Raw genomic sequence first — 24,375 nt, 5'->3', positions numbered from 1 at the left:
CAACCTCTTTACTAGATGTGTCTACTCTGATTTACAGTTTCTAGTGATTTAATTTTGATAGGTTTAGAGTTTCTAGGAATGTGTCCCATTCATCTAGGTTATTCAATCTGCTGGTTTACAATTGTTATTAGTCTCTTATAATCTTTTTTATTTATGTAGAATCAGTTCTAGTATTCACACTTTATTTTTTTAACTGTCACCAAAATGACTTTTAATTATATTTCCTACAGAAACAGTAAGTAGAAATTCATGACACTTGGTAATTTATCCAGCCATGAAAAAAGGTGTACGAAATCAGTGAATGCTTTTTTGAAGAGTCTTATCTAATAAATTCATGATAGGCTTGCTCAGCATAATCCAATCCTGAAGAGATCTTAATTTTAAGGTAAAACATGATCCAAGTTCCTGAATTCCCACTTTCTTTTCACTCTTGAATATGTATCTGTGAAATCTGAAGAAGATATATCTCATTGATTGTGGAATGTGGCTACTTTTGTTCCAATAAACTGAGGATTATGGGGAAAGAGGGATGCAAACATTTGTCCAACAGAATGACCCTGCTATGTTATAAAATCATTCAGAACCATTTCAGGTATGGGTTCTGTGTGGTCATTGCCCCTTCTCCTAATTTGTTTACACAGATGAACACTGTTCACTTGAGCAGTTGGTCCATTTGGCAAATAACTCAGAATTTATCCATTTGGTGTTTTACAATCTTCAGTAATAACCATTAGATATGTGAAATCTCTTGAGATGCACTGTGGAATAATTTTTTTTCAGAGCTGGTCCTTTTCTATAATAAACATGTGAGTTTAGTATAACTGTGGAGAGCTGTTCAGAGTCATACTGTTCTCCCATGAGATCTATCTGATGTTATAAGGAGAATCTTGGGAGAAGTTTGTTGAGGTAACAAACAAATGTATTTGTAGCTTCATCATAAGCAACCTCTTCATCATTAGGATTTATTCTGGTTTCATCATATACTCACTAGTTTTCAGTGGGCTGGGGTATAGGCTTTGAGGGAGCTTTATCACTAAGAGCCTCTTTCTCTTCTTAAAGTTTTTTCTTAGCTGCCAACTTTTCCTTCCACTGCTGCTCTTTCCACCGTGTGAACATTAAGTGTTGCTGCTGTTTGTTCTTAATCTTCAAAATGATAAAACTAGGAGGGAAGGCAGACACATTCGACAGCTGGAACCCCCTTTCCGTCACCCCATCCTCAGTGCCTGCAGCCTCCCGGGTTATTCAGCAGCACCTTTGTGTTACAGGCCTTTCTGCTGCTGAAAGTCTTCATGGTGTTTGCACCCTAATGTTCCCTCTTTCATTTCTGATTTAGTAACTTTAATCTTCTCTTTTTTTTAGTCAATGTAGCTAAAATTTTTCTCAATTTTCTTGAACTATTTGAAAAACTGTGTTTGTTTTGATTTTATTGGATTTCTCTATCATTTTTTATTATTTATTTCAGTTACTCCTCTAATCATTATTTACTTCCTTCTGCCAGCCTTGGATTTAGTTTGCTCTTTTTCTAGTTCTCTAGGTTGTTAAGCTAAGTTTCCCTAAATTGTAAAGATAAGTTGTTAAGTTGATAACATTTTTTTATTTTTAGTGTGTTTATAGCTGTAAGTCTACTCTGGCATTCCTTTCTCTTTGACCCATAAATTTTATGTGCTGTGTTTTCATTTTCATTTGTCTCTAAGTAATTTCAAAATTTCTTCCTTGATCCACTCGTTGTTTAAAAGTTTAATTTCCACAAATTTGTGACGTTTTTTAGTTTTCTTCCTGTTAATTATTTCCAACTTCATTTCATTGTGGTCAGAGAAGATGCTTTGTATGATATTTATCTTTTTATATCTATTAAGATTTAATTTGTGACCCAGTGATGGTATATCCTAGAAAATATCCCATGTGCATTTGAAAAGAATGTATGTTATTGTTATTTATTCGAGTATTCAGTATATGTCTATTAGTATTAATTGATATATTGTTTTGTTCAGTCCTTGACCTCCTTACTAATCTGATTGTTCTGTTTAATATTGAGAAGATATTGTGGTCTTTAACTATTTTTTTTAATAATGTCTATTTTTCACTTCAATTCTGTCCATTTTTGCCTCATATATTTCAGTAGTCCATTATTAACTACATTAATGCTTACGATTGTTATATAGCTTTGTTTTATTACATTTTTATTAGTTTATAGCATCCCTTTTTGTCACTTATAAACTTTTTAAAGTCTACTTTGTTTAATATTAGTGTAAGTCACTTCTGTTTCCTTTTGGTTATTATTTGCATAGACTATCTTTATTTTTTATCCTTTCACTTTCAACCTATTTCTGCCTCTGAAACTATGGTGACTCTCTTATAAACATTGGTTGCATGACTTTTAAAATCCATTCTACCACTCTCTGTTTTTTTATTAGAGAGTGTAATACATTTACATTTAATATACTACTGATAAGGAGAGAATTACATCAGTTATTATTTGTTTTTCACATGCTTTCTTCTATTATATTTTGTCCCTTATTGCTTACATGTCTTTTGTCTTTCACTGATTTTTTTACAATGATACTTTTAAATTCCCTTCTCATTTCCTTTTGTGCATATTCAATAACTATGTTCTTTGTGGTTTGCATGAAGATTACATTTAATATGTAAAGTTATAACTCTAGTTTGATTTTATAGCAGTTTAACTTCAGCAAGATACAAAAGCTCTGCTCCTTTACAACTCTGTTCCCATCATTTTTTATTATTTTAGATGTTACATAACTATATTTATATATTAGGTGTCCAAACATAAACAAATAACTTTTAACATATTATGTAGGAAAAAAAATGTGAAGTTACAAATCAATGTTAAAATGATCCCAGCTTTTAGACAAGTACTTCCATGTGTTTTCAATGTATTAACTTCTTAATATAAAGGGAGTAACTAGCCATTGTAACAATAATACTAGTTTTTATCATTTGTCTATGTATATACCTTTAATGAGATCTCCATTTCTTCTTATAGCATTGTTACTGTCTAGTGACATTTCATTTCAACCTGGAGGACGCCCTTTAGCATTTATTGCAGTGAGTGTTTAGTAGTAACAAATTTCACTATCTTTAGTCTCTCTAGGAATATATCAATTTCTTTTACACTTTTGAAGGGCAGATTTTCTGGAGATGGAATTCTTACTTGACAGTTTTTCTCTGAGCACTTTAAATAAATCATCCCATTGCCTTCTCACCAACAAAGTGTTTGGTAAGAAATCTGCATTTTGCGGCCAATTGTATGGGATGAGTCACTTCTTTCTTGCTGTTTTCAAGAGACTTTGTCTTTCAACATTTTAATGACAATGTACCTTGGAGTTCCACCTACTTCGTTATTCAGTGGCACTTGTATATGATGCATACAGGCACATGCATACACATGATGGTCTCAAAAGAATTAAAGTAGTTAAGTGACTTATCCAAATACAAGAAGCTAGAGAATAAAACAGAAATTTGAGTCTGAAATTTTTAACCTGGCTTTTCCATACTGGAACTGGAAAATCTTGAAGTTCCATTATTATATTACATACCTCTTTCATTCTACATGACTTTGTTCATGTTTATACTTGTTTTTCAAGATGAATCATCATCATGACCTCCACTGTAAAACCTTCAGTCTCTCATGATTCTTCTTGCTCATGTATCTCTTAACATTTGTTATGTCAAGGTGAACTTGTATGCATCTCTTATTCCTCAAACTATTTTAAAAAACAGCAAGTATTCCATACTTACTGAGTTTCTAGTGCTCAGCACAATCCCTAAAACAGGAAAAATTCTCAATAAAAGGTGAGGAGAAAAGGACTGGCGTTAGAGTTGGGATGGGAAACATTTGCTCAGTGATAGAGTATGTTGTAAAGCTTGAAATTATAAATATAAGTACAGTGTTTAAGGACAGTAATGCCAACCTGGCTGAAATAAACAATTTAGGAAAACAACATATGGTCTCATGTAATATTTAATTCAACCAGCAGAGTTGAGAATATAGAAAGCTCTAGTAAGTGTCATAAAAATTATAATTTATGATTTCAATCAGTTCAGATTACTATATTTAAAGTACTGCCAGAAGGAAGAACAGTATGTATAGTGTGAATTCCAGACATTAGTATCTATATAAGAAAAATTATGAGTAAACTGATTTCAGGGTCATTATAACAGTTACCACAAAACGAGCTACCATATCATTTAGCTCCTTGCCCATCTTTCAATGTAGTCTGATAAAGTCCAGACAACTCCTATGAAGAACTGAAGACTGGACTAGATAAATTTAATCTTTAGTAACTCATCAGGAATTTCTATTTTCTCTAAAAGTAAATAACTATTAATTAGGATGTCAGGATTCCAGGTCACAAGATCGCTGATTTTCTAGTTATTGTTATATGTTCTATAGACAATAGATAGCAAAAACTTTTCAACTTTGATTTGAAGTATTTACATAAACATTTGAAATAGTTAACCAATTAAACTACTGTTACAGAGAAAGGAATACATAACTCAGATTTTAGAGATGTTAAGTGTCTCATTTTCTAAGAGTCTATGAAATGTATTTAAGTTCTATTCTTTATTGAATGGAAATTAAGCCATTTACTCAAATGCTTGTGGCATGGTTTTATTTTTCAATAACAGTTTACTTTTTAGAAAAAGGAATGTCTCTAGATATTTTACTTTAAAATTATTTTGAAAGTATGTATTTTAGAGAAGAGGTCAACGAACTATACTTAGTGCACCAAATCCAGTCTACCTCCTGTTTTTATAAATATAATTTTATTAAAACATAGTTTCACTCATTCATTTACAGTATATCTATCACTAATTTTGCACTTAAGTAGTAAAGTGAAGAAAGAGTATGCAAAAGGCTATATAATCAGTCAAGCCCCAAATATTCATTGTCTCTTCATAGGAAAGGTTTACTGACCAAAGTTTTAGATCTCTTTTTCACAAACATGGGTCAGAGATTCATGCCTTATGGACCACACCAGACTGACATGGGAAATTTTAAATTTTACAACTTCTCTGAGGCCAAGTTGATATAGTAAAATAACCAGATTACACATGTATGTACTTTTTTATTTAGCAATCTCATATCTCAGATTCTAATCCAGACATATTCTAGCCAAAGTATAAAAGGCTGTTCTATTCACTAAAGTACAATTTAGATTAGCACAAGGCTAGAAAAATCACATTTCCCCTACCTGGGTACTGATTGGATAAACCTTAAACATCCACACAATGGAGTACAATGCAGCCAGATGAAAGAATGAAGACTAACTCTGTATACTATGGAGGAGTGATACCAAGATATAATGTTGAGTAAAAAATATTGAGTAAAGTGTGTATAGGATGCAACTTCTTATCTAAAAAGTATGAGTAGAATATAAAATATATACTAATATATATAGTATGTTATATTAATAATAAACCATTGGAAGGGTGCACCATAAAAATAACAAAAATATTCTTACAGACCATACAGTAGGCTTTTTTAAATATAACCTGGTTTTTTGGTTTCATTTTAAAATCTTGTATATATTTTACAAAAACATTGTTTATCTGAATAAACAGTCCCTGAAAATGAAACAAAGTAAACTGTATGTGTAGTTGGTTATTGGGAAATGCCCTGTCTAGTTTCAGGAACTGTAACCTCGCAAACAGGTGAGAGGGCCCCAACGCTGTAAATAATCAAGGGGGCCTTGGGAAAACAAGCCACTGAGGAAACAAAACCTGTCCCCTTGGCAGGGGCACAGCCCCTGCCTCCCGCACATCACCGTGCTTGGCCCTCTGATGGTCGATTAGTCAAAGATGGATAAGGTTCCTCACAAGGAGAGACAACCTAAGCCAGACACGGCCAGTATGGGCAGCAGACAAGGACTTGGGGGGCATGGAGAGAGAGCAAAAAGGCCCGCACCTCTTGACTCAGTTTGGACACGGCCAGAGTCCTTATTCTATCTGGAAGTCTCCGTAACTCTTGGCAGCTCTGCCTCACTCGCCTGGCTCAGGCTTGAAACAATACTAAAGGCAGATAGAGCCCTAAACTGGATCGGGTGGCTTCTAGGGGGGAAATCAGGCCTGGAAGTAAGTTCCTTGAAGCATGCTTTGTTCTTCCCCCCAAAGCTATGATAACTGGCTCATATTGGGAAGGAGATTTACAATATTCCTAGAGTCTGACCTGAGGCAGATCTCTTGTTTCTTCCATTGTTATCTATGATCTCTATCTGTTTTCTGTAAACATAGCCTTTTGGCATTGATTGATGACCTTTGCATCCATAGCCCTGTGCATACGGTTCTCAATAGAAACCTTTGGACATGGAGGCTCGGGGCTTTCTCAACTAGAGAGAGGAGCTATGTCCCCTCTCCTGGCAGACAGAGAAGTGTTTGTGAGGACTCGTGTTTATTCCCCCATCCGTGACAATGCCGGGACAGGCTTTGAGGGATTCAGAGCCCTGCTCCCTCCTCAGCTGGCTCTGGACAGTAACCCTCACATCCAGGAGTGCCCTGTATGACTCTCCTCACAGCAGTTGGTGGCATAGCCTCAGAAAGGGGAACTGTGATATGTAGAATAATGACCCTCCCCCATAAAGGCACAGGCCCTAGTCCTCAGACCTGTGCATGTTTTCCTTTACATGGCAAAAGGGCTTTGCAGATGTGGCCTTAGGATGCAAATCACAGGAAGAGAAAGTTAGACTGGATTATCTGAGTGAGTCTATATGAGTCCTTAGAAGAAAGAAACCTTTCCTAGCTTTGTTCAGAGAGCTATGTGAGGACTGAGGAAGTATCCAAAAGATGGCAATATTACTATCTTTGAAGATGAAAGAAGGGTGTCATGAACTAACAAGGTGGACAGCTTCTAAGATAAGGCATTGAAATGGGTTCTCCTCTAGAACCTTCAGAAAGAAAATCAGCCCTGCCAACACCTCAATTTTTGAACTTCTGATCTACAGAACTGTAAGATAAATAACTTTGTCTTGTTTTAAGCCACTAAATTTGTAATTTGTTACAGTAGCAATAAAAAACTAATACAGGGTTATACTCTAAGGACTAACAGATTGTAAATGCTCTTAAACTATTTTTACTAATCATAAGTTAGTATCTCTATTTTTATAAATTAAAAGTGAGTAACTGTGTCATTGTTTTTGAGAACCAAGATATTTAGCATAAGAGGTAGAATATGGAGATCTGAGATTGATGACATTAAGAAAAATGCTCTATATTCCTAAATTAGAATTGAAAATGTTGTCATGAACCAAGAAACTATTTTATATTAAATAAAACAATTTTTCCATTGAAAAGTTATATGAACAATGAGTGAGTTCCCCATTTCTACAAGTACTATTTTTCCTCAAAACAGAATTTCTTGAAGAAATAGCTGATTTGGAGATCTGAAGCAGGAAATGTACAAGATGATCCTTTTCATACTAACAAGGCAGCTTTCAAAGACTATCAAAATATTCAGGAGTCAATTGAATATGTTCTGCTGATGAAAACTAGGAAAATTTGAACATGATTAAGGATAAAAACTGCAATGGCTTCAAATATATCAAATATCTACTGACTCATAATAATACTAAAAAACAAACAAACAACATACCTACTTGGTCATTTTATAAAGGATGCCAGAGAATTAATTGGCTATTTTCAGAAAAGGTAAATAAAAGACACTAATCTAGGATTCATTTTGCCTTTTTTCCCCTTCAAACTGTACTTTTGTGTAACCAAGTAGTATACAAAAGGATTTTTACATTATAGAAATCTTCCAGAGAATAAATCAAGATACTCATTAGAGCATCACTGCTTGTAACCCCTACTGAATTAACACATCTAGTCATTAATGAGAATTAATGGCAGCTAACATCACAAAAAGAGAGACAAATAGATCCTTCATGATAAAGTACACAATCACTCTTAAAAGTCTTTAAAGAATCTTAAACAGTGACCTAAAATCTGATTAAGCCTCCATTCATATCCAATACAGAAGTAATGTGGGAGAGAAACGTACTGTATAACATTATATGCTTACAGTGAGTAAAATCTACACGATATGAAACTGTGCTGAGTAAATAACTGTTTCATCAACAAATAGCTTACAAGGGAACAGAAAAATATTAATAATGGAAGAGGTTAAAAGCAATTAAAAATACTTCAACCAATGCAAAGCATGCTCCCAATCTGGATTTGGATTCAAGCAATATTGTGGACAGGGAGAGAAAATTTGAAAAGTAGTGGAAAAAGGGGGAATGAAATAAAAAGAGAGATAGAAAAAAGGACCAAAAGGAAAACTGAAAGGAAATCGAAACAAGTTGAACATTCAGTAGATATTTAATGATATTACAGAATTGTTCATTTATTTTCAGTGTGATGAGGGTATTTTTGAGAGTTTTTAGTTTTTGGAGAAACATTGAAAGGTTTATAAAAAGATAAAGTTTCAAAATAATCTTCTGGGGATGAAACGGTGTTGCGTGGAGTTGGGCTAGTATTGGGTGAGGATGGATGGACGGTAGGTGGAGAAGTACATTGAATTATAAGTAAGCAAGATTCATCATGCTGATTATTGATGAAACGGGATGATAGGTTAAAGAAAACCTTTATAATATTGTCTCTCTATTTTAGTGTATATTGGAGCCTTTCCTTAATAAAAAGTTAAAAGAAAAAGAAATAGAAAAGTAGAAAAAAAACATTATAGGGAGATTTTAAAACTGCTATTAAGATATTTTTTAAACTCCTCTAGTAATTAATTTTCTTACAGTCAGACAGACAAGAAAAAGTATATATTTTTGAAAACCGTTATTTATTAAAAAAAGGTTTTAAATTCCTTCTGTTTTCTTAGTTCCAATAGACATAGTTATCAGTTTTATCCCCAATTATAAAATTACTATCTAATGCATAATAAAATAATGTTACTCTACAATTGTCTTATTCTTTTACTTTCTACTGCTCACATGTAGCAGGTTTTCTTTGCCCAGTAAAACTCCAATATTTCTTTACTTAGATATGATTTACTCAGAGCAAGAATTAAATACAGATAATGTAAGAGTTCTTTAATTGGAAGTTATCAGCCTATCCTTTGAATTCCTATTTCTCACTATTAGATCTTAGCATACTTGCCTGGGAAAACCCCGAATGTACTGTATTTAGAACTCCCTCAGGGTTTGTTACAACTGAAAAACAGAGAGACTAAAATGTGTGTGTGGTTTTTATTTAAGCCTGCCACTAACTGGGGTTTTCTTTCCTTAGCAATAGAAGATTTATGTGGACTTTTTTTCTTCAGCACTCATGGAAAAATACGATAATATGATTTTTTTTTCTGACATGAAGGAAATTGGTTTCTCTCTCTTCTTTAATAGTAGTTTCAAGAAGCAAACCAAATAATCCTGTGATTCCATAAGATGGTTAAAAAAAGAAAGAAAGGAAGACTATTCCCACAGTCCAGGAGCTGCATTTAAAGCTGAAAAACTCGATGACATGGGTTGTGAATTCTGCTTATATTCTAACCATATCAATTAAACTCCTCTTTTCCTCTAAAAGTATGGGGATATCTGTCTTAAGGGACATTCTGATAAGCAAATAATAGTAGAATGAAAATAAGCCATTTTAGTAAAAAACTCTAATTCTTAAAAATATATTGATAAATTTAGGTTTATGAGTAAATTTACCTTATAGGGCTATGTGTCTACCAGCTCCTGAATTCACATTTGCAAAATCCAAGGTTTAAAAAAATTAGAGAGGTTTAAGGAAGAATCCTTAATATAAACCAGAACTGACAAATAGATTATGGAAGGTCAAATAGAACTTAGTTCTGCTTATGACTATTAAGGGAATATCCTTTAAGACTGTCTGCATTGATCAGTCTCCCATAATACAATTCTGGGGGCAAAGTGAAGGGTAGAAGACCCAATAGCTGATTCATTAAAATAAAACGTTGAATCCCTTCTCTCTTCCTTCCATCAGTCAAGGATTTTTTATTGAAAACAACAGTAAAAGACTCTGTGTAACTTGAAGAGAAAGAACAATTTACTGGAAACCTATTAGGTAAATAAATGAGAAAATAAATGACAAGTCTCATAGAAAACATAACTCAAGTTTTCTTTAGGTAGCAAGGAAATAAGGTCACGTTGGCTCTTTTATAATAATTTCAAGAAACAAACCAAGTAATCCTGCAGCTCCATGAGATGATAAAATAAGGGCATTCCCAGAGTACAGAAGCTGCCAGCAAAAGTTGAAATAGACTCAATCCTAGGTAGAAAACAAGGGGCAGAGGACAAGAGTAATCCCATCATGTTCTTACTGTGAGAACAGTTACTGAGCTGAGGGTTTCCATCCTGGACATGCTATTTTTGGATGCTTGGCACCATATCTATAATAGGATGCCTCTGCACCACTGAGAGTGATGTCTTAGTTATCTGTGGTGTTTCTGTGATTTTAGGAGAATATGATTGGTTTAGCCTAAATCATGATGCCTGGGGCTTAACAGTAAGAAGTAGATTACTACCCCTTTTGTAGATGTCCTCCCCCAGCACACACATGCAGTGAGTGTGTGTGTATGTGTGCTCAGGTGTTGACCGCCACCCTTGCAACGACATGCACCCAGCAACTAATTGTATGCCTGGTCACATACATGAAGCACCACTCCCATGCAGTTTACGTACCAAATGTTTTATTTGACAGTTTGTGTTTCAAAAGGAACTAAACGACAGAAAAACTTACTGAAGGTCAGAAAAACTAACTGGTTATGAAAAAAAAAACAAACAAACTTTATAATCAGTCCATATATGATTTTATATTCTGGCTTTCCTATTACAAGATGTGGGCAAATCATTTAATCGCTCAAAAACTTGGTATTATTATCTTGTAAAATTTGAATTGTAACAGCATTTATCCTAATGGAGGTAGAATCATAAAGAGCACATAGCCATTCTCAGCACACAATAACTGTTTAGAAAAAGGTAAATATTATTACTATTAGTAGAAATGGAGCTATAAAAGAAAAGAAATAGAAATGAAAAGAACTCCTTAAGATTACTGCTGAGAAACATACTGGAAAAAATAACTTTTGAGGAAAAGCAAGGAAATCACTCTATGAAAGTCAGTTTTAATTTTATCAGTGGTTCCTCTTTGCTAAGGCACTTCTCTGCTTCCTCACATTTCCAGTGGGCCCCTACGTCCTGAGCGGAACAGTTCTGTAGGAGCCAAGCAGCACCTTCAGAATGGACAAGACTACCTCTCCTAACAGTCCCTGAGATGCTGACTAGATTATTTTGATAACTGGAAAGCCAGAAATATAGTCACAAATTTTCCATTTCATCTGATGCCCATCACTGAGAAAAAGGGTAAATTGTAAAAATTTAAATGACCACAGCTCACTCTATATTCCATCCAATATGAATGATTCCATCTTTCCCTTCTTCCTCATAGCAGCCAAATCAACTCTTCAATTTCATTTAAATATCTGTAGCTTTCCATGCCATTCCTTTATCTTGACCCAGAACAGAGCTGATGACTCCCTCTCTATGTGACATAACTAAAACTTTTAGATATGTAAACATTCTCTTTAAAACCTTTAAATTTTCTATTCTTGTATCTGGAGAACAGCAAGTACTCAATAAATCTTGAACACTTAATTAATTTATTAATTCTATATAGTAACTTTCAGGCTCAAAGTCAAGATTTTTTAAAGTTTAATGTTAAAGTGAAATTACTGTAGCTCACATTTGCAAAAATAAAAAAATCTTCTGACAGAGTGAACATTGTATCTGTTTCCTTTCCTGCTATAATACTAAAGAAGCTACCAAAAACAAAAATAGCCATTAATCATCTCATTAAACTTAATTGAAATGATGTAAATGAAAGTGCTTTGTAAACTGTTATGGTATACACAAGTTAGGTATTATTACTAGCCATCTGTTCTACCATATGATATTATAGTTTTGATTATGCAAATAAAATTTTACCCTGGAAAAATTCTAAATGGTAGAATCTTGTTAAAAGAAAGTATAAAATAATTTATGTCTGGTTGACTAAGTGATCATCTATTTATGTATCTGTTATTTGTTTTAATATTTTAAAAATCAAAGCCAAAATTTAGGGCATATTAAGAAGAAACAACTTCATAAGAGGTAAAAGGAGGCATTAAAATTTTTATTTCCTAAATTAAAATTTCTAGGCTATCATTGTAAGTTCCAGCCACAAAAAGTACTATGAGATATATCAACTGATTCATTAGTTCATCAAAAAGATGAAATTAAATAACTGAAGTCTATGCATTTACTTTTATTTATACACATGCTTTTAAATATCTCAATAGAAACTCTCCTTTTTCAGTTTTTAAAGCTAACTCTCTCATAATTAACCTACATCTTCATCCAAAGCATTATTAATAGAATACAAATGAGATTTACCTTCAATTTCCATAATAATCACTGAAATTTATATTAATTTACATAATAACAATTATAATTAAGTAGCATTATAGTAATGGTTATAAAAACAACCGCCATAAACAGCATAGATGATATAAGTGTGAGGGAGATAGGAGCTTCAAGCTATCCCCATATTTATTTATTGTCTCACTTTACTAAAAATGTATTCATGTCACTAATCGTCTGTATAATTTGTGTTTAACTTCAACATGAAGCTGCAGGGGTATATTACTTTTTTTTTATTTTGAGAATAATAGGTTATATTCTGATTATCTCAACCAGGAATGAATTCATTAAATTTTCATTTGTGGCCAACACCTATAGATGAAGTCTAGGATAAGGAATAAAATTATCATTTTTATACCATTGTAATGTTATTTTTGCCCTTTCTATTACTTTTACTAGTTCTTCCATTACTGTTGTTGCGTCCATTTTGCCTCTCATCTTTTTACCTCCCTTTTTCTTCAAAATGTGTTCTTCTACTCTGGTATGTTATTCTATTTTTTCCCCTCCAGAATGATAAAATTTCTCATTGTATATGCTAGTATGAGCATAATGAATAGATGGCTAGACATGTTGTAAAAGTAGTCTTTCCCTTCAAAAAGGATATATTAATTAGGATGAGTGGCAAAGAAAAATTGCACTGGACAAAATTAAATGGGCAAGGAAGACTTTATTGAAGACAATTGGAATAGAAAAAAGAAATAGAATTAAATTTCACTGAAACAAAAAGTAAGAGAGTTTCTAAGCATTGTGATGCGCTAGTGGAAAAGTACCGAAGGACATTAGGAGAAGACTGGTCAATGTGATCATCATCTGTGTTTACTAGGTAATCTTTAACAAAGTTAGGCTCCTAGCCTCTGGAAGAAAATGGGAGATAGGAGAATGATCTTTCTTTATTATATATTAAAGAGTTGACTCCCAGGTCTCTAAGAAACATCCCTTCATTGTACATTTACTGAAATGGCTGAGAGCAAGTTTATATTTTGGAGGGGGGCTGCCCTAAGAAAGAGACCAGGAGGAAACCTGTCTAAAGTTTTGTCAAGTTAAGAGGAACTTTAATACTGTCTTGTTCATTAGGTTTGGCTACAAATAGGGAAAAATAAAAAATAACTATGGCTAAGTTTTTAAAAATGTTAATTTCTCTCTTACATAAAAATATGAAAATTTGTAATCCAGAACAAATGCCAGATCATCCCTAAAAAGCCTTCAAAATGTAGATTTCTTTCAGATCGCCTTTGTGTTTTCTCCAGGAGCCTGCTTATTTCCATCATAGTCCAGCAGCATTCCTGTTTACATCCAGGTAGCAAAATGGAGAAAGGGAACAGTAATAAAGACAAATGCTTGTGTTTGCAGTTCTAAGGAAAGTTTCTAGTAGTGCCATAGTACATATGTTTTTATATTCTTTTGGTCAAACAGTTCTGTCACAAGCCAACATTTTGGAAACCCAAATAACTTTTCTTCACACATATACAACATTCATTCTCTTCTCAATGACAATAATCTCTGTGTTTCATCCAGTTATTGCATTTAAGGGGACAAAATGGTAATGGTAAAAAATACAATAAAGATAAAATTTTTAAAAATCAGTCCTTCTGGCCAAGATAGGGGCATAGTAGATACACTTTGCCTCCTCAAATAACCAAAAGAAGGACAACAAATTTAAAAGTGAAAAACAACAGAACTGCCAAAATATAGGATGCTATGGAAGTCTGACAACCAAGGAGTTAAGGAACAAACATTCATCCAGACTGGTAGGAGGGACAGAGATGAGCATCCAGGGCAGAGAGGACACGTGGCAAGGCAGTGGCTGGAGGATGTAGCAGTCCCACATTTGCATGCAGATAAACCAGGAACAACAGGGGAGTGAGACAGACCTTGCAACCCAGGGTTCCAACACAGGAAGAGAAAGCCTCAAAACCTCTGGTGATAAAAAGCTATGGGGGTTGTGGTGGCAGGAGAAACTTCCAGCTATACAGGAGAGTTCGTTGGAGAGACCCACAGGGTCCTAGAATGTACACTAGTCTACCCACCTGGAATCAGCACCAAAATGGCCCAATTTGCTTGCGGGTAGCAGGGGAAGTGACTGAAAGCCAGTGAGCAAGCAACATTGTGGCATTGTTCCCTCTATGACCCCTCCCCCACATACAGGACTGCAACACAGTGACATGAGTTGCCCCACCCTGGTAAATACCTAAGGCTCCGCCCCTTACAACATAACAGGTGCACGGAGACAACGAAGTATGGCTCAAATGAAAGAACAGATCAAAACTCCAAAAATAGAACTAAGCAACAAAGAGATAGCCAACCTAACAGATGCAGAGTTCAAATGACTGGTAACCAGAATGCTCACAGAAATGGTGGAGTATGGTCACAAAATGGAAGAAAAAGTGAAGGCTATGCAAAGTGAAATAAAGGAAAATATGCAGGGAACCAACAATGAAGAGAAGGAAACTAGGACTCAAATCAACAATTTAGAGCTAAAGGAAGAAATAAACATTCAACCAGAACAAAATGAAGAAACAAGAATTCAAAAAAATATGAGGAGAGGCTTAGGAACCTCTGGGATAACTTGAGATGTTCCAACACCCAAATCATAGCGGTGCCAGAAGAAGAGGAAGAGCAAGAAATTGAAAATTTATTTGAAAAAATAATGAAGGAGAACTTTACCAATCTGATGAAGGAAATAGATTTTCAGGAAGTCCAGGAAGCTCAGGGAGTCCCAAAGAAGTTGGACCCAAGGAAGCACACACCAGGGCAGATTGTAATTACATTACCCAAGATTAAAGATAAGGAGAGCATCTTAAAAGCAGCAAGAGAAAACAGGACAATTACCTACAAAGGAGTTCCCATAGGACTATCAGCTGATTTCTCAAAAGAAACTTTACGGGCAAGAAGGGGCTGGAAAGAAGTATTCAAAGTCATGAAAGGCAAGGACCTGCATCCAAGATTACTCTATCCAGCAAAACTATGGTTTAAAATGGAAGGACAGATAAAGTGCTTCCCAGGTAAGGTAAAGTCAAAGGAGTTCATTATCACTATGCCCTTATCATATGAAATGTTAAAGGGACTTACCTAAGAAAAAGAAGATCAAAACCGTGAATAGTAAAATAACAACTGCACCTAAAAAACAAACAAACAAAAAAACCCAACTAAGTAAACAACTAGAACAGGAACAGAATCACAGAAATGGAGATCACGTGAAGGGCTACCAGTGGGGAGTGGGAGAGGGAAGAAAGGGAAGAAAAGGGAATAAGGAGCATAAATGGTTGGTATAAAATAGACAAGAGGAGGTTAAGAATAGTGTAGTAAATGAAGAAGCCAAAGAACTTATATGTACGACCCATGGACATGAATTTAGGGAGGCGGGGAATACTGATGAGGGTAGTGCAGGGCAGAGGGGAATAAAGGGGAGAAGAAAATGGGTCAAATGTAATAGCATAATCAATAAAATATATTTAAAGAAACTAAATAAAATAAATGAGCATGCTCTTGGGTGAAGATAAAATATAAATAAATTAAAAGTTTTAAAAAAATCATAGACACATACAAAAAATAAAATAAAATAACAATTCAGTTCAAATGGGTACATATTGATGGTTTTTAATCAGAATAATGTGTTTCTACCTGGGCATATTAGATGGTATTTAAGTCTTTAAAAAGTTTTGTTATATTTTTTTGACTCCCAGTTAAGATGGAGGTGTAGATAATACAGCTCACCTCCTTGAACAACCACAGGAAAAATTACAACTAAATTACAAAACAATTATCACCCAGAATCATCAGAAAACCAAGCTGTGTGGAAGTCCGAGAAACAAGGAATTAAAAAGTCACATTCATCCAGATGGATTAAGGAGGTGGGAAGGACAGAGACATAGAAATATGGAATGGGCAGTCCCACACCCAAATGTGGTGGATAAAAATCAGGAGGAATACCTCAGGAGTGAGGAATGCCAGCTCCACACCTGACCTCCCAGCCCAGGGTTCTAGTGTCGAGAAGATAAGACCCTATAACTTCTGGCTGTAAAAACCAGTGGGGGTTGTGGTGAAGAAGAAACTGTGGGATTCTCAGGTGTCTCCCCATAGTGCCTGCTGTGATCTTAGGACTTACACATACTCACTCTGTCCTCCAGCACCTGGGCGGCAGCTGGAAGAGCACCAGTGGCGTATGTGGAGAAACTCAAGTGTCTGATGTCAGGGAGACTGCTAGGGAACAGCTTCCCCCCAAATGTAATTCCAGAAGCCAAGTAGTGGCCATTCTCCCTTACTGAGCCCTCCCCCACACAGAGCCACAGAACACCACCACCATATCGGAGACTCCATCAACACAAGGCATACCAGTTGCCCCACTCTGGTGATTACCTAAGCTCCACCCCATCCAACTTATGGGTTAATTTTTCTATAATAGGCCATACTACTAAGACAGAGAGTCAAAGCAGCTCTACCTAATACATAGAAACAAACACAGGGAGGATGCCAAAATGAGGAGACAAAGAAATATGGCCCAAATGAAAGAACAGAAGAAAACACTAGAGAAAGAACTAAACAAAATGGAGATAAACAACTTATCAGATGCAGAGTTCAAAACACTGATTATTAGGATGCTCAAGGAACTTACTGACTACTTCAACAGCAAAAAAAGACCTGGGCAGAAATGAAGGTTACACTAAGTGAAATAAACAAAAGTTTATAGTAAAACAACAGTGGAATGGATGAAACTGAAAACCAAACCAATGATTTGAAACATAAGGAAGAAAATAATTCAATCAGAACAACAAGAGAAAGGAATCCAAAAAAACAAGGATAAGGTAAGGAGCCTCTGGAACAATGCCAAATATACCAATATCTGAACTATAGGGGTATTGGAAGGAAAAGAGAAAGATCAAGAAATCAAAAATTTATTTGAAAAAAATAATGAAAGAAAAGTTCCCTAATTTTATGAAGGGAGTAGAAATACAAATCCAGGAAGAACAGAGAAGTCCCAAACAAGATGGATGCAAAGAGGACCACACCAATACACATCACAATTAAATGCCAAAGGTTAAATATAAAGAGAGAATCATATAATCAGCAAAAGAAAAGCAGAGTTACCTACAGAGCAGTTCCCATAAGGCTATCAGCTGATTTCTCAAAATAAGCTTTGCAGGCTAGATGGAACTGGCAAGAAGTATTCAAAGTGATGAAAAGCAAAGACCTGCAACCTAGATTACTCTATCCAGCAAAGCTATCATTTAGAATCAAAGGACAGATAAAGTGCTTCCCAGACAAGGTAAAGCTAAAGGAGTTCATCATCATCAATCCATTATTACATGAAATGTTAAAAGGACTTATTTAAGAATAAGAAGATCAAAACTATGAACATTAAAATGGCAATAAATTTACAGCTATCAACAACTGACTCTAAAACCCAAACTAAGCATACAAGCAGAACAGAATCGTAAATATGGAGATTATTTGGAAGGTTAATAGTTGGGAAGGGAAAGAGGAGAAAAAATAGTTTAGGAACTCTAGGTGACACACTGTTCTCTCTGTCATGTCAGGGTATTGTAGCTCCTCATGGTGCATTAACTTATAAATTAAAAGATAAGTTGCCTGTCCCCATCCTAGGATAGAATGGCAGAGTGGAAACAAGATAACACCAGTAAGAACTCACACCTAGGAAAAAAAATAAAGGGAAATAGCAGTCATGAATTCATGGCAATTATGAAATCTCCTTGGGTAGGAATTATGAAGACTCCGTTCTCTGAGAGTTGAGTAACTCTGATTTTTCCATCTGGCAGCACCTGATTCTAATCTCTAAGAGGAAATATATTATTTATTGGTTTTCCTTCTTGACCAAATTGATGATTGTCATTAGAGCCTTTGTTTGGAGTTCGGGTTTCATATTCTATTTCTTATGGTGTGGTCCTCAGTACCTATGAGTTGCTTAGTCAAATCACAGACTCCATTGATTTTTTTGGCAATATGATTCTCTCAGAATCTTAGTAAATTTCTGCTAAATGTCATGTGTAAGTAACCACAGCCACAAAATCTAATCTAGACATAGCCTTTACCTTTAAAGATGTTGGTTCTTTTTATTATTCTCTGTGTTTTTATCCTTCAACTGTTTCAACATAATGATGGCTAGTCAAAGCCACCAGAAGCAGTCTTCAGTGTGAAAATGCACCTTTGATCCCATCTCTGTAAGCTGGCTACTGACCTTCATGTGTCAAGGCATTTGACTTCTCTCTTGCTAAGGCTTTTATTTGGAGGCATTGAAAATTTTCCAAATTACCAAAATTTTTACCAGCCTGGAAGCAGAGCACAGGCAGAACATACCATCTTCAGTGGAATTTTGTTTCTTTTGATTTCTACTTGCATACAGACATTTCTCACTTTTTCAGAAATTTGGGGAAAAAACAAAAGTAGCAAATACATGCCAAATTTATAATATTTCTATTAGTTCTCACAACGCTATGTATTTATCAACCCACAGCCTTCTAAAAAAATTTAAGAGAGAGTATCACAAAATGTATTGAAAAAAAAACTGAGGTGGCTTTTCAAGCCTATGACATCTGAATTACTTCCACATTAATAATTTAATTAAACCAGTGAAAAATGTGCAGATTTCATTAATCTAAGGATCTTATGGCTCTATCAAATTTTTTATATCTTAACATTATTTTTAGCAGCTGGTAACACTGAAAGTCAGGTTTTAAAAAAAACTTAAACAAGCAAGAAATTTATTTTGCACCTGTATTAATGTCAGAAACTTTATAGTGCAGCAGTGGTAATGTGGTTTAGGAGTTCCAGAAACTTCTAGGTCACCTCTCTGTCATCTCTAGTGTTTGGCTCTGTCTTCATTATCCAAGGCAGCATGTCATTCCAGAAAACAAGACAGATGAAGAGGTAAAGAGCATGTGAATGGTTTGTTCAAGATGTCTCTTAAGGAAGTTTCTGTCAACTGTTACAGATCACATATGCTGGCATCCTAGTTGGACAGAAATTAGTCACATGGATACACCTACCTTTAAGTCACTTGGGTGATATGTTCTTTTCCTAGGCAACATAACCCCGGCTAAATATATTATAATTTGAGGGGAAAGAAGAGAAAAATATTGAGGGAAATAAGAAGTTTCTGACAGGGTGATGCAGCCAGTATTATAACTTCACTAACAATTTAGGCACTTCCTGGGCAAGTTCATTCATTCATTTATTTATTCTTTCATTTAATGGATACTCATAAAATACATTTTGTAAACAACCATACTTACCAATGCTAGGAGAATTCCTATGAAGTAAGGAAACAGACTTGATAACATGTATTTTTAGAGATAAGAAAATAGGGACACTGACAGGTTAAGTGACATCCTGAATGTCATTGTGCTATAGATTTGTGAAGACTGATGAATCCCTCATTCCATTGTTCTTCCTTTCCAATCAATTCTCTATCCAGAAGTACGATCGACTTTATAAAAAAAAATATTTCCTGACTATGCCATTACCCTAGTTAAAATAATTTAATGTCCTTCTATTATCCATTGGAGAAAGCCCTAATTCTGTATCATAGATTACAAGGCTTTTTCAATTTCTGGTCTCTTCTCATTCATCCTGGAACCACATCCTACTGTGTACTCTACCATTCACTTGCTTCCAAATCTGTGCTTATTATACTGAAGCCTTTAATATGAGAGAAATCTCTCTTACTTTCATTTTATGAGGTTAACTCAATGAGATAGATATATTTTACTATTTCATCTGGCACTCACAATTCTTTTCTCTGATTTATATCCACTTTTTCTTCTAATCTGAATTATAACAAGCATACAACAAAGTGCATAAAGTGTACTAGTCTTAAGTGTACAGCTCACTAATTTTTTATACCTATTTATACCTGTATAACTACCAACCAGATGAAATCCTGCCCTCGTTCTGGCCAAGGGCTACTCTTCTGCCTACAAAGAAATAGTTTTATGACTTCTGTTACCATCAAAGAGTATGACAGCTTTGTGGGATGTCACATGGCTAGAATAAACCTCATTCCCCAAAACTCAGTATTTAGTATGTTTCCAGATAAGGTTAACTACTAAAAATATTCTTACTTATTAGTTAGAAGACAGAAGGGATACAGCAGCCATTTTATGGTATATACACATCTACTCCCATTATTCAATTAAATATTAATCTAAGTATTGCTGTGGAGGGATTATGCAGATATAATTAAAGTCCCTAAGCAGTTTATACTAGGGAGATTAAACAAAGTAGAGGCCCTTTAAAAGAGATTGTGAGTCTTCTTGAAGAGAGAGAGAAGCTCATGCCTGTAGACTAGAGATTTTCAAACTTTTTCATCTCATGGTACTCATAAGCTAATTAATAAAATTCTGTGGGACAACAAAAAGAAAACCTTATTTTTTTTTGCTGATTTGACAGAAATAGATAATTCAGAAGGAAAATAAATGTATGTGCCTTACATCACAAAATTTTAGAGATAGTTTATTATACAAAGATAACTGAACAGCTAAAATCTGTATATGTTTTTCAGAAAAATCCAAAATAATACTAAATGTTATTTTATTGATACATACATATGGTAATAATTTATCAATGTGGAAAGGAAAGATAAACTGTAAATTCAGAATAGCAAGGACTTGTCGAGAGGGAGGAAGAATGGTTTTGGGGATCTATAGGGAGGTATAAGGTATTTTTTTAAAAAATACATGACCTGCAAAAATTTGATAAGCTTAGTGGTGCAAATGTGAGTGTTTGTTATATTATTCTAAGTATTTCTGTATTATTGAATAATTATATCTTGATAAGAAAAATCATTAATTTGTTAACTAGAATAAAAAATAGTAAATTTCACAGCAATAGCTTTTTCACTGCAATGAAAAAGACTGAAGCTTTGAATTAGAAAATGTGTTTTGTTTTGTTTTTTGTTTATGGAATCTTGCAACTGTTAATTGCTTACCACCAACAACCATGTTAGACAAACACTGAGGACCAAATAAGTATCAAAAATTATCATGTGCTTTATTACAGATAAAACTGGGTCACACAATTAAACAGAGCCTTGCATTTCCATCCCCAACCCTGGGCCTCAGGACTGCAATGTCCCTGACTCACGCTGAAGCACTGGACTAACGATGGAACCAATTAAAAAGCCCTGCTTGGATGGCTTACTGTGTAAACTTCATAACCAACACTGTTCGATTTTTCTTCTGCCGCTTGCTAGTTTTGTGACCTCACACAAATTATTTAAACAGTCAAAGTCCAAGTTTCCACACTTAGAAAATGAGGGTATTTACATCTGTCTTGCGGGATTTTATGAGGATTAGATAAAAGGTGCCTATTGTTTAGGACAGTGCCCAGCATGAACGACACTCAATAACGAGCAGCAATTCCTCCTACTAAACATAATCCCCTTGGGAAGATTTCTAAGATATCTGAATCCTTTTCAAATCAGAAGGATACATATGCATTCATGTTATGATGTTTATTTTAAACTGATCCTATAAGCATATATGTATAAAAAGTATATGAGCATTATGATTACATAGATAATAGGGAAATTACAACTGATTTTTAAATAATAGACATTCAATAAGCTCTAGAAATAGTATTTGTTGTGATTTTAACAGAAGATAGACTTTATACTGTTAATTGATTGAATTAAAATTATACATAATGCAATTCACTGAAATACCATTTTCTAATGATTGTTTAGAACAAACATAAAAAAGGTCACTCATCGCTTAGGAGCATTAAGCCGTTGAAGAAGGCTCAGGTAAAATGAGATGGTGGCTTCCAAAGCTACTTGTGTGTGAGGACAGTTTTTGGATAAGAGGCCTCACTGACCAGAATAATCTGCCACGTAATGAGATGAGATGTGAATTATTTCCTAACAAAAGAATAGCTACTCAGTCTTCTTTGACTCAGGCTATAGGAAAATGCCTGCTATTCTTTGGCAATAAAGAGACAGCAAACTTTAATGAAAAGATCATGAGCTTCATTGTCATATAGACAGACTTTTAAGTATGATACCATCATGTACTTCCCAATTATGATTTTCTTGTCAGTAAAGCCAATTCCTACCTCACAATGTTGTTTTGGAAATAAAATATCTGTAAAAATGCATGATACTCATTGCTGTCCAATGAACGCTAGTTCATTTTATTTTTCCTCTGTTTCAAGGAATGTCCTATTTATGTTCAGTTTGAGCTCAAAATAAGATGAAGTGTTACATCAAGCATAGATACAAATTCCCCATGTATGGGTTGATGCTAAGATGACTAAGCTATACCTAAGAATAGTAACCTCTCTGATCTGAAAAGTTCATATAACAATACAGTAATATTCTGTCACCAAATTAGGGGGAAATTTTCTGGGTACCTCCTGGGGATTTGAAGAGGCATTTATGAAGAGGAAGGGGCAATACATCTGATTAGGAAATAAAGAATATAATAATTAGCAACACACAGCATAGTGCTGGGGACAAACCTATCATCGTGAGCAGTCTACCTGGATATAGATGCCACATTAGGTATTATATGCCTCGTGCACCCATTCACTATCATGGACAACAGAGACAGTGTGACTGATCTTGTGACTGAGCTCTGCCAATAAAAAAATGTCTAACAGACATTTTACAATAAAAATATTGCTCCCCAAAAACCTGTTAAGGTTTTCTAGGGAATGCTAAGTGAGAAAAATTATGGAGCTTGGGTTGATGCAAATTAGTCTTTGGACTCGTTTTCATGACAGAGGAGAAGATTGTTGCCAAACCCTTGGATATTCCTCTGAAAAAAATGTTTATATGTTCCTAAGTGGGATAGGTGAAAGTCATAAAAATAATTCAATTTCAAGGTGCAATTGTTATAGTTCCTCATTTTAAATGGATGGGTGAGGTCATTTCTAACATGGGAGAATTCATAGGAATGTAGAAAGTCCTTAATAAGAAAATGTGAGGAAATTATAATTCTCTGAAAAGAATATAGATATGAAACAAATAAGATATAGAGAATCCTAAGAAACGAAATATATCTAGAGTAAATAAAAAATCAGGAGTATGCTGTTCTCCTTTGGAAAAATAGACTGGGAGGATTATAACACAAAAAAAGAAAATACTCAAATTTTAAAAAAACAAGAGATTGTGAGATTGAAAAGAAGAGGGTAGGAAGAAAATGGGAAGCAATGGGACCTAGTTTACTGATCAGCCGAATTAAATCAGCTATAATATTATGACACATCTCTCGTACAATATGTCACTGAATATGCAGCTTGGCTCTCTGTGTCTTTCTGTTGTTTGTGATAAGAGCAATCACCCTATGTCCCATCATTCTTTAAAATATAAACAGAACTAGGACCACAACCAGCATTACCAAAGAAACTGCCAAAATATAGTGATAACAATGAGGATGTTTCAGAGCTTGCACATTTGGACTCCCTTTACACAAATAATCCAAAACAAACCAATAAACAACAACAGATCATGCCCACAGTATGGAAATCCAAACTGATATTTTGTGTACCTAAAGTAATGCATAAAATGTAGACCCTTCTGAGGAAGTTCTAAGGTCTCCATTCCCAGTGCTTTATAATCAACACTTATTCCTTCATAACACTCATGTCAGAAGATCAGTATCTATTGTTTTTAAGGGGAGTATCAGATTTTTATTAAGTATGTATTTACAAATTTAAAAGTTGTGGAATGAAAAGCAAATGTTAAATGTATGGGTGAGAGGATTAAGGTGGTTTATATTTCAACTTCTAATATTTTTAGCTTTTTAAAAATATATCTTCATTGATTTTTTTTAGGAAGAAAGGAAGGGAGAGAGAAACACCACTTTGTTGTTCCACTTACTTATGCATTTTTTAGCTGCTTCCTGTATGTGCCCTGACCAGGGATTGAACCAGCAACCTTCGTGTATCAGGTCAATGCTCTAACCATCTGAGCCTGCCCTGC

General features: G+C 34.6%; 1 pseudogene; it reads right to left on the bottom strand.

Moving 5' to 3' along the window:
- Positions 1–294: 294 nt before the first annotated feature.
- LOC129075996 (ribosome production factor 1-like) overlaps positions 295–24,375 on the bottom strand; it is a 105,264-nt pseudogene continuing 81,183 nt past the window's right edge.

The sequence above is a fragment of the Pteronotus mesoamericanus genome, unplaced genomic scaffold, assembly GCF_021234165.1.
Source record: "Pteronotus mesoamericanus isolate MK-2021 breed Mesoamerican mustached bat unplaced genomic scaffold, CSHL_Meso_final contig_56, whole genome shotgun sequence".
Lineage (NCBI taxonomy): Eukaryota > Metazoa > Chordata > Mammalia > Chiroptera > Mormoopidae > Pteronotus > Pteronotus mesoamericanus.
The sequence above is the reverse complement of the archived record's forward strand: the minus strand, read 5'-3'. Positions and strand labels throughout refer to the sequence as shown.